Here is a 10,941-nt window from a genome sequence, read left to right on the forward strand (position 1 = left end):
ACCTCCTGGTTCATAGGTCGACACTCAACAACTAAGCCAGCTGGCTGGGCAAATCTGCTATTTTTAGCAGTGAGTGATTGGAGGGTCTTGACTTCCACTTAGCATGATAATATGCATGTTCTGCAAATAGAAGAGCAGAACAAGCCATGGTAGGGCAATCATAAGATTTGCTGATTACAATCTTCTGTAACAAAGACAAAAAAATGCTTCTGTGTAATAATATGGAAAACAGCTCAAATGCCTGCAAAATAGCCCTTATCAAGGCCAATAGCAACACAGCAGCAATTTCTCTCAGGCACCTAAATATCTGCTAGTAGTATAGCACACTCACATGATGTTTCAAACATCCTTAAGAGCTCTCTCTGTGATATCTAAAGAAAGGCTGAAAAGAAAGAGCCTCTTTTTTTCTTCTGCTTTTGCTTTCCCGTGCTGAAATAATTGGCCTGCTTTGTTAGAAACATGTTAATCCAAAACTTCAGGCAAAGGCAGTTAATCCTGGTAGACCTGGTCTCGAGCTGGACAATGTCTGTTCAGATTAGTTTGATAGAGAAAGTCAGATTTTTAAAAAAGTATCGCCACTTGCTATTGAAGAAAAACAAAAGAACACACACACACACACACACACACACACACACGAATGCAGGTGAACAATTTATTGATGAAATTTCCTAATGAAACATCCAAATCCAAATTGCCATGGTGTAGGCTCACCTAAACTACTGATACACCATTCTGCATGAATTTAACAGAAGGGATAACTAAATGGACCAAGCTTATGTCCAATTTGGAGTTTTATTTTCCTTCTTCCTGAATACCAGAATCATAGTGGTTGAGAATGTAGGTCCTAGAGTCAGATTGCCTGTGAGTGAATGCTGATTCCACCACTGTCTGCCTGTGGATCAAGTTACTTAAACTCTCTGCATCTGTGCAATAACACCACTTGTGTGTGTTATGGGCATTAAAATTATGTCAATACCTATAAATCACTAAGCACAGTTAATTATTGATTACTATGTGTGGATTTATTGGCAAGCTAATAAAATTTAGTTTCAGGGCCCCTCACATGCATAAGTTCTTTCTTTTTTAAAATATATTTTTATTGATTTCAGAGAGGAAGGGAGAGGGCTAGAGAGATAGGAACATCAGTGATGAGAGAGAATCATTGATCGGCTGCCTCTTGCACACCTCACACCGGGGATCGAGCCCGCAACCTGGGCATATGCCCTGACCAGGAATGGAACTATGACCTCCTGGTTCATAGGTCGACGCTCAACCACTGAGCCACACCAGCCGGGCATGTGCATAGGTTCTTTCCAAAGCCTCAGGATGAGCCCTGGCAGTGTTCACACGTAAATTTTTTTGAGTTTTGCAAAAGTAAGACATTTTAACTGCAATCATTTAAAGCTGCTGTCTCTCTCCATGTCAAATTCCACTGTACTATTTTCCTCTGTGTTTGGAGGGGCTTAAGTGACTGCCAGTATTTTTGGGATCTGGCTAAGGGGAAGCTGAGTTGGGGACATATCATTTTAACTGAAATGTGGAAACACATTTTGGGATGTTTCAATAAAACAATTGAGAAATCACAGATTCCTAATTTGAATGTAATAGAAAAGTGCATTTTTTGGGGGTTATTTATAAGTACTCTTATTAAAGAACTAAGAAAATTCTGATAAAAATATAGGGTGTCTCCCCAAAATGTACACACACACTTTGAATAATTATAAAGGCAGTGTTTATTAAAATACATTTCATTTTCAAAATTGAGTTACCAGCTGTTAAAGTGTGTATACATTTTGGGGGAATACCCTGTACATGATGAAATCAATGGAATGGTTGGACATCAAGAAACTAATTATAACAGATCTCCCCCCTACCCAGATCATCCAAAAGCAGAATTTCCTTAAAAAAAGAGAGAAATTTCTAGTAGAACTCCAAGATAGGCTCTTAGATAGTTTGACACCCCAGTTAGTGAAGAGAAAGGAATCGTGTCAGTTGGAAAAAATAGAGATTTCTTACAAAATACTGTCATTGACAAAGATAAGATAGAACTCAAAATATGCTTCTGTAATAAAGAAAGAGACAACTAGCTACCTACTGAATACAGCCAGTTTTCACTGATGCCCTGAATTTTTACAACTTATATATGAAAAAAAACTTGATAAAGGTTTTCTCAAATCAGACATCAATCATAAAATATAATTATTCATAGTTATAAAACTGAAAGAAATATCTTTAGTAAATATCAATAGCCATGCTAGAGGAAAAACTAAATTAAAAAACTTTTTTACTCTATAGAAAACTATATTACAATATTGTTATCTTATGAAGAATTGATCATGGGGATTTAATGGGGGCGGGGAATGAGGACACATTTGTAATACCTTAACTAATAAAAAATTAAAAAGAAAAAAAAGAATTCATCAGAGATTTTCTAGCCAAAAATATTGGCAAAAGTTTTACAGCCATGTGTCAGGCAGCTTATCAATAAAAAAAATATCATGACACTTCCTAGATTTTTTATTATTGTTTTGTTAATCCTCACCTGAGGATATTTTTCCATTGATTTTTAGGGGGGGAAATATCAAGAGAAACATTGATGTGAGAGGAACACATTGATTGGTTGCCTCCTGTACGAGCCCCAACCAGGGCCTGGGCTGGGGAGGAGCCTAAAACCAGGGTACATGCCCTTAACCGTAATTGAATCTGGACCCTTTGGTCTACAGGCTGACACTGTATCCACTGAGCCAAACCAGCTAGGGCCATTCCTAGATTTGTAATGTTTGTGAGTGTAAAGATTTTATTTCCAGAGATAATCCCTGCCATATGTTCCATCTGACATACTGTTTTTACATGGTGACTGAATTCCTCTCACGGAGAGGTGGAGTCTATGTTTCTTCCCCTTGAGCCTGGAGCCTGAGTAGACTTGTGACTGTGACTGAAGGAATGGTGAAGATATCCAGAGATATTCATGTCATAATCCCCAGAACCTACTAATATGCCATGTTACCTGGCAAGGGGGAATTAAAATTGTAGATGGGATTGAGGTTGCCAATCAACTGACCTTGAGGTAGAGAAATTATCCTAGATTACCTGGCTGAGCCCAATGTAATCACAAGGATCTTTATAAATGGAAAAGGAAGGCAGAAGGGTCACAGTTGAGAAAGATTTGAAGATGCTGTGATGCTGGATTTGAAGGTGAAGGAAGGAACCATAAACCAAGGAATGTGGTGGACTCTAGAAACTGGAAAGGTAAGAAAATGTACTTCCCACACAGCTTTCAAATGGGATGCAGCCCTGCCGACACCTTGCTTTTAGCCCCTTGAGACCCATTTCAAACTTCCGTCCCTTTGAACTAGAAGATAGTAAATTCGTTTTAAGTCACTAACTTTGTCATTTGTTCTAGTAATAATATGAAATTAGTATAGAAGCTATGTGACTGCTGAAGCTGGTTCATAAAAGGAGATACAGTGGTCACCTGATTTTCTCTGAGCCTTGTCACCATGCCATGAGGAAGCGGAAAGATCACACGGAGAGGCCACGTAAGTAGGCGTTCTGGCCACCAGACTCAGCTGAGGTCCCAGCCCGTGGTGAGCACCAACTTCGCACACGTAAACTGTCCACAAGATGACTGCAGCCCCAGGCACCCTCTGACTGTAACTTCATGCAAGACCCTGAGCAAGGATAGCCCAGCTGAGCCCAGCCAACCCCAGGCCTGTGATGATAATAAATTATTGTTGTTGTTTTAAGCCACTAAGCTTTTGGGTGATTCATTACACAACAATAGATAACTGGAGTGAGGTTAGGCCAAATCTTAAGAATTTATCATTTTCCTGGATTTGTCTCATTTTAAATAAATATTCACTTTCATATCTAATTTTGTATTTGTAAATTCTGCTCTTCTCCCAAGATAGAACCAGAACTGCTCCAAATTTAAAGCTTCAACTACCCTTATTCCCCTCCCCCAAATCTGGTTTTGCTCCTTCCTGTAGTCACAATTTCTTCTTGAGAAGGTGGTTGAAAAACATAGTAATATAAAAAAATTACAGACCTGAGTATTGATCTTTGAAATGAACCAATCTTTCTTTTCAGATGTTAAGAAAACTTCATTTTGAAGACATTTTAAGAAGTTGTTTTTCTCTTTTTATTGAATTTATCATCACTTGTTAACAAAATGATGCAGGCTTCAGGTGCACAATTCCATAACACATCATCTGTACACTGCATTGTGTGTTCACTACCCCAAGTAAGAAAAATGTTAATGAGAGCAAAATTTAAGCTTTTATTACTTACTCATATTACTTTAAATGTCAATTGCCTTTTCATTTGAGATCAAAATAAGATATAATTACTTGCACAGAAAATAAAAACTTCCTTTAGGAATAAGATATGTTTAACAGATGTGTCCTAAATGACTCTTTGCCAACAGTGTCAACTTCCCATAGCACTGTGATGTCAAGATAGGAAATATCAGACTTAGGTTATAGTTCTTGGAACACATCATAAAAGAAGAATGTGCTGGAATACATCATAAACGAAGAATGTGTTATGTAAATAATAATGTACAGTGTCCCAGTCTGGGCCACTTAAAGCATATTTGCTTTGGCTCAGACCCATCATTTCGAGATAATCAGCTGATTTCAGAAACGGTCATACCCTTAGTTGCACTCTTCTTTGCCCGTCTTTCCACACCACTTCAGAGCTACTCCAGGATCTCAGTTGATTTTTAGCATGACAGAAAAAGCTCTGGATACTGAAGTAACGAATTGGACCACAGAGTCTAATGAGCATTGAGTTCCCAGGTTTCAGAGAGAGTTTGCATAAATCTGATTTCCTTGCAAGGCTAGTAGAAGTGGGAGGGGCTAAGCTGGCTGGCTGGATAAACTCCTGCTGTGGTCATTCACTTAGCTCTACAGCAGTGAGGATAATTCCCACAATTCCAAAGCTGAGAACGTCCATATGTGGGAATTAACTGTGTTGTGAATATCACTAACCTTTGCACAGATAAATATAAGCTCTCCTGGGAAAGATACAGGATGTTCCATCATTAACAAGAGCAGCAGCAGCAGCAGCAACAATCCTATCTAATAATAGAGAAACATGGTAATTAACCATAACTTCGCTACCCTTCCCATTGGCTAATCATCGAGATATGCAAATTAATCACCAGCCAAGATGGCGGTTAACCACCAACAAAGATGGCAGTTAATTTGCATCCTGCAGGCAGGGCAGGACAGAGTCATCCTGCCTGCCCTGCTGCCATCTGGGCCTGCTATTTGCGACCCAGGTGGCAGGCAGCCCGTATGGGAACAGACCCAGGGCTGGCGCGGAACCCTACTGGCCATGCCCACAAACGGCCCTCCAACAGGGATCCCCGGACAGGTGCTAATGCACTGATCTTCCACTGGCCATGCCCACAAACGGACCTCCAGCGGGGATCCCCGGCCAACAGGTGCTAATGTACCAATCTGCCACTGGCCATGCCCACAAACGGCCATTCGCTGGGATCCCAGGCTGGCAGGTGCTAATGCACTGATTTGCCAAAATGCACACCTGGGCAGCCTTTGTCCTGCACGAACTATGTCAGGGTGGGCTTCAAGGAGCCGGGAGTGGGGCCGGAATTTCTGCCATGTTGCCATGGCAACACGTTCCCGCCCCTTAGCTGCTTACTCATTCACTTACTTACTCATTCATTCACTCATTCACTCGCTCATTATTCACTCACTCAGCAAACCCTCTCAGGTCCCTGGGACCAGGCCAGGCACTGAAGGTAAAGCAGGATAAGACAGAGCTATGTCCTCAAGATGTTAGTAATTCAGTAGGCGAAGCAGGCACATGAACGAGGCAGTTGTATGCACAGATGCAGTGTGCTGGGTTCTGTGAGGGCTATATCTAACACCAACTTTGTTCTCTTGATAAAATGGGGCCTTGGGAGCCAGGCTGCCCAAGCCTGTAGGCCTGTGCCTAGGCCAGGAGTGGCCGGGGTCCCGGGACATGACAGAGGGTGCAGGTTGGGCTGAGGGGTCTGGCCCCACTCCTCACCCTCACCCCCGAGTGCACAAATTTTTGTGCACTGGGCTACTAGTCCTATATAGTAGAAGAGCAATATGCAAATTGACCCTAACAGCAGAATGACCAGAACGACTGCTGGACCAGTCACTATGAGGCGCACTGACTACCTTTTGGTTCCTTTCCCCGGCCGGCAAGCTCTGATTGCCTGATGGCCACCTGTGGCGGAGGTGTGGGCCAGTGAGTGGGCGGGAACAGCTGACCTCTTGGTCCCTTCCCCCAGCCATCAGGCACCAATCACCCGATGGTGAACGGGGAACCAGGGGTGGGTGGCAGCAGGGGGTGGGGTTGGCTGCAGGCAGCTGGGGAAGATGGCCCTGATTGCAGGCCAGGCCTAGAGTCCGTACCTGCACACGAATTTCGTGCGCTGGGCCTCTAGTATATAAATATATATATAAAATTGTAAAATGTTGGATTTGCTAATTTCATCAGATTTGAGGTTCTCTCCAGGAGTAAGTCAGAAAGAAGTATATATGAGATGTTCACCGATTGCTGGAAGAAAGGGATTGGTTTTGCAGGTAAATTGTCTCATTCTTTGAAGTTCAGATTTAAAAAATGAGTTCTTAGTTGAAAAATCTGAATCACTTCAAGATGGCACCCTGGGTTAGGTTATGCCTTTCCTGTTCCTCACCCTCCAACATAGTCCTGTTTCCTGTGCAGGTTCTGTTAGCAACGTTCATCTAAGCAGGAAGTGTGGGTGGCAAACCACCCTTACTGACAGAAAACAGCCCAGGCAGGGAGCCAGAAATAGTACAGGGAAAGGTGAGGTGGGACTCAGGTCAGCTTTACCAGTCTTGATGCAGCGGTTCTTTCCTTTCTGGGCTGCTTTGTATCAGATTCCTCTGAGAGGTCAGGACGATCCCTTTTGTCCCCTCCTTGAAGTCACAGCTCTGACAAAGCCTAACAGCCCAGGTGTACATAAGAAAAAGCACCTTTACGAATGTTTGCATTTCATCTTTACACGTGAAGCAGAGACAACTACCCCCTGGGGTACCCCCCCCCCATTTGTTTATTTGTTTGCTTTTTCAGATTGGAAAGCTGGGGCTCCAAGCAATTCAAATTACTCAAGGTACTCAAAGTACTATCTCTACTGAGTTGGAAAGCTAGGACTCAACTTCAGGCATTCTGATCCCTCTGCTAGAGCTTTTGCCCTACACCACAGAGATACCAGGGTACATTCTGGGACTGTGTTTTATTTATCTAGTTTTGTATCCCTGAGGCCTAGTACCATGCCTGGCATCTAGTGTGGATTCATTCAATGTCTGTTGAATGAAAAGATAGGATTTATTGTCTACCACTACCACCTGTGAGGAGAAAGATATCTCTGGAAAGTTGTGAGGGAGCTGTGATGCCTCATGAAGTCAGGGAAGCCGAGTACAAAGCATGGAGGGAGGCTTTGGGAACGCCCTATTTTCTCTTCTAGGTAGAAGCAGGAGTGTGAGTAGATTGAAGGACACTCCTCAGAGTCAAGAATTCGCTGAAAGAAGGCATTGTTTTCTCCTCTGTGGGTGTGCCACTGTTTGTTTCCTGCTCTGTGCCCACCTTCTGTTTCATAGTCTCAGATGTCACTGAGGACAACAGGGTCACTGTCAGGCCTTCATAGAGTTATTGGGGGCAGAGTATCACCCAATCCTGCTGCACCCCTATCACTGTGCTGCAGACCAAGTATCTTATAATGAAACTAGAGGCTCAGTGCACAAATTTGTGCACAAGTGAGGTCCCTTGGGGTGGCCTGCAGGGATCAGGCCCCAGCTCACGCTCCCAGACTCACAGCCCCAGCTTGCACTCCCAACCTCAGAGTCCCGCAGCCCCACCTGGCACCCTGCCTTGGCCTGGCACTGCCCCCTCACCTGCTCCACCATCCTGCCTGCAGGGCAATTGATCAGGGTGCCCCCCCTTCCCCAGTTCCCTCAGTGCCTAGGAGCCGGGTGGCGGTCCCGCCCTCCGCTGCCACTACTGGTTGCTGTCTACAGGGTGAGCCTGTGAGGTGATGGGCGGGGATTAGGCCCCCATTCACACCCACCTTGACTTGGTACCGCTGGCTCACCTGTTCCACCATCCTGCCATGGTCCCACCTCTCATTGGGGCCAGCAGCACCTCCACTGCTGCCTACTGACAGTGCCTTGTCGCTGACACCTGCCATGTTTTGCGCGGTCCCCTGGTGGTCAGTGCACGTCACAGAGAGCAGGTGAACTCCTAGTGGAACTCCTGAGGGGACATTTTGCATATTAGGCTTTTATTATATAGGATAAAGTCCCTCAAAGTCCTTTCTGGGGACTGCCAAGTTTCTGATCCTCTATTTTGTATGTGTGTATGTTGCAGGGAAGTTGCCCTCAAGAAAACTTAGGGAAGACAGAAAGGTAGTGGACAGGTAAAGGCAGATTAGCCTAAGGGCAAATGCTTATTTAATAAATAACACCTAGAGCTGCAGCACAGTAAGCAAAAGTGATAAGGACAGACAATAGAGCCTGGAGAAAGACTGTCATTTAAAAAAATTGAAACATTTAAAAAATTAAAAATATATTAAAAATAAATAAAAATCAGCAGAGTAAAATGAGAAAACCGGCATCACTTACTACCCCAAAATATCATAATTGTTAAAAAGAACTGTTTGGGGAAAGAAATAAAAAGGATGATGTAACTACTGAACCAATATTTTTCCTTTTTACTTTTAAGAGATTTATTTTTTTTATGTTTTAACATATTTTTATTGATTTCAGAGAGGAAGAGAGAGGGAGGGAACAATAGAAACATCAATGATGAGAGAGAATCATTGATCGGCTGCCTCCTGCACAACCTACACTGAGGATCAAGCCCACAACCTGGGCATGTGCCCTGACCGGGAATCAAACCGTAATCTCCTGGTTCAGAGGTCAACACTCAATCACTGAGCCACACTGGCAGGGCTGGACCAATATTTTTTAATGATTGCTTTTTTTTACCTTAAAAAGATAAATGGACAAAAGTGGATAAAGGGCTCCATACTGGACAATTTAAGTAGTCTTTTCTGTACTGAACAGGGCCTGCCAGGAACAGGAAATTCAACACCATTTGCAAAACTTTGTCTTACTCTTAAGAGAACTGCTCACCATGCCAGAGGCTGGCTGCCTGTGAAAGGATATATAAAATACTAGCTATGCAACATGCAATATACATTTTGTATAACTTTGTAACATTTAGTGAACCAAACAAAGGACAACTTTTACATCATCTCTTCCTTTTTGTCTGATATGTTATTATTTTAGAAATCTTCTACCACGTAATTTTAATTTCTTCTTTCACATCACTTATTTCGTACCTTATGTTCCTTTTCTATCTTTGCCCTCCTACTTGAAAAAGAAGTCCCCATCTCCTTCCTTCATGTTTTGGTCACAAACTGTTTTCTCTCATGTTTTCCATCCAGCTGCTTTCTGTCTCTCTCTGGACTCTGTCCACTGAGCCCCTTTACACACTGCACAAGGAGGCCTCATCTATGTAATTCTAATCTTAGCTCTATTTTCCATCTTGGTTGCAGGCTCTCATGTATTTTTTCAGCACAGATTTCCAGCAAGAGGTTTGTGTCAAATAAGAGTCTTAATGTTTAAAAGATCAAACGAGTATTGAACAAAATCACGCAAGCTGTAAATCCCTTAAAAGCAGTCTTTTAATGTAATTTTAGTTATTTCCCCAAACCCTGAACAAGGCCCCAAGTCTCTGAAGTAAGAGGATTAACTCTTGAGCTCCCCAGCTGCTCTGAGCTCCAGATGTCTGCGTCTAGTTCCAGCTCACAGGCAAAGGGATCTATTCCTAAAATTCCTTTGCCGCTCGGGAAAGAGGAGAAAGCTGGTGCTGTCTTATGTGACTTCTCCTATTTTACAAGTAATGAGACAATTCACAGAAAACATGCAGGAGAGCAGAAAAGAGGACTCTGTTCCTAGGGGCTTTCTGATTATTTAGATTAGAACTCAGAACGTGCTATCTTCTGATTTGTGTGTTTGGCTGACGGCGGTGGAGAACGGAAAAGGGAGAAAATAAAGAGAATTTACTATCGATGTTGAAGGGACGTCTCTCACATCCCCCCAAGATATCCCGTGTGCAAACGTCTCCAGTCTCCTTTGTTTACTTTCTGCACCGCCTCAGGAGAGGACACGTGTCACCTTTTAATAACGCTAATCATAATGGACAATAAATGGTAATTTATGGGTGACCAAGAACCTCTCAGAGCCTCCATTAAAACAGCAGCGCAATTACCACCTCTGGGGGTACACTATTACAATGATTACACGTTTATATGCCCTTGTCAATGTGCACCGGTACATTTTTTTTTTAAAGTCCCCTCACTGAACATGTATTTTTTATTACGGAAAAATTTCCAAGGACACACGAGTAGAAACCCTCTTGCACCTATCTATCGCCCACCTTTAACACCTCTTAACTTTGTGCAACCTCGTTGCACCTCTCTTCTCTCCATTTTTTTCCCCCTCTTGGTCGGAGAAACTTTAAAGCAAATACCAAAGTGATTGCATTTTACTTGTCAATATTTCAATAAGCATCCTGAAAATTCTATACTAACTTGATTGGTTATCGCAAAATGGACCCGCACGACAAAATAAAGAAGAAACGTAGAGAACGCTCCCCTAGGTTCCTGCAGCTCCTGCAGCCGTCCAGGCTCAGAGCCGAGCGTGGCCCTCCCGGGGGGGCCGGAAGCGCGGACCCCAGGCACAGGCCCACGCATTCCTCCAGAGCTGGGGGGCCCCCTCCGCCGGGCATGCGCATTCCAGACTCCCGCGTTGCTAAGGCCCCACGGAAGACTGAGGAGCAGAAGACGGAGAAAGCCAATTAGAGGCCTCCAAGACGAATCAGTCAGCCAATCTAGATTCGAGAGTGAACCAGGTC

The sequence above is a fragment of the Myotis davidii genome, unplaced genomic scaffold, assembly GCF_000327345.1.
Source record: "Myotis davidii unplaced genomic scaffold, ASM32734v1 scaffold794, whole genome shotgun sequence".
Lineage (NCBI taxonomy): Eukaryota > Metazoa > Chordata > Mammalia > Chiroptera > Vespertilionidae > Myotis > Myotis davidii.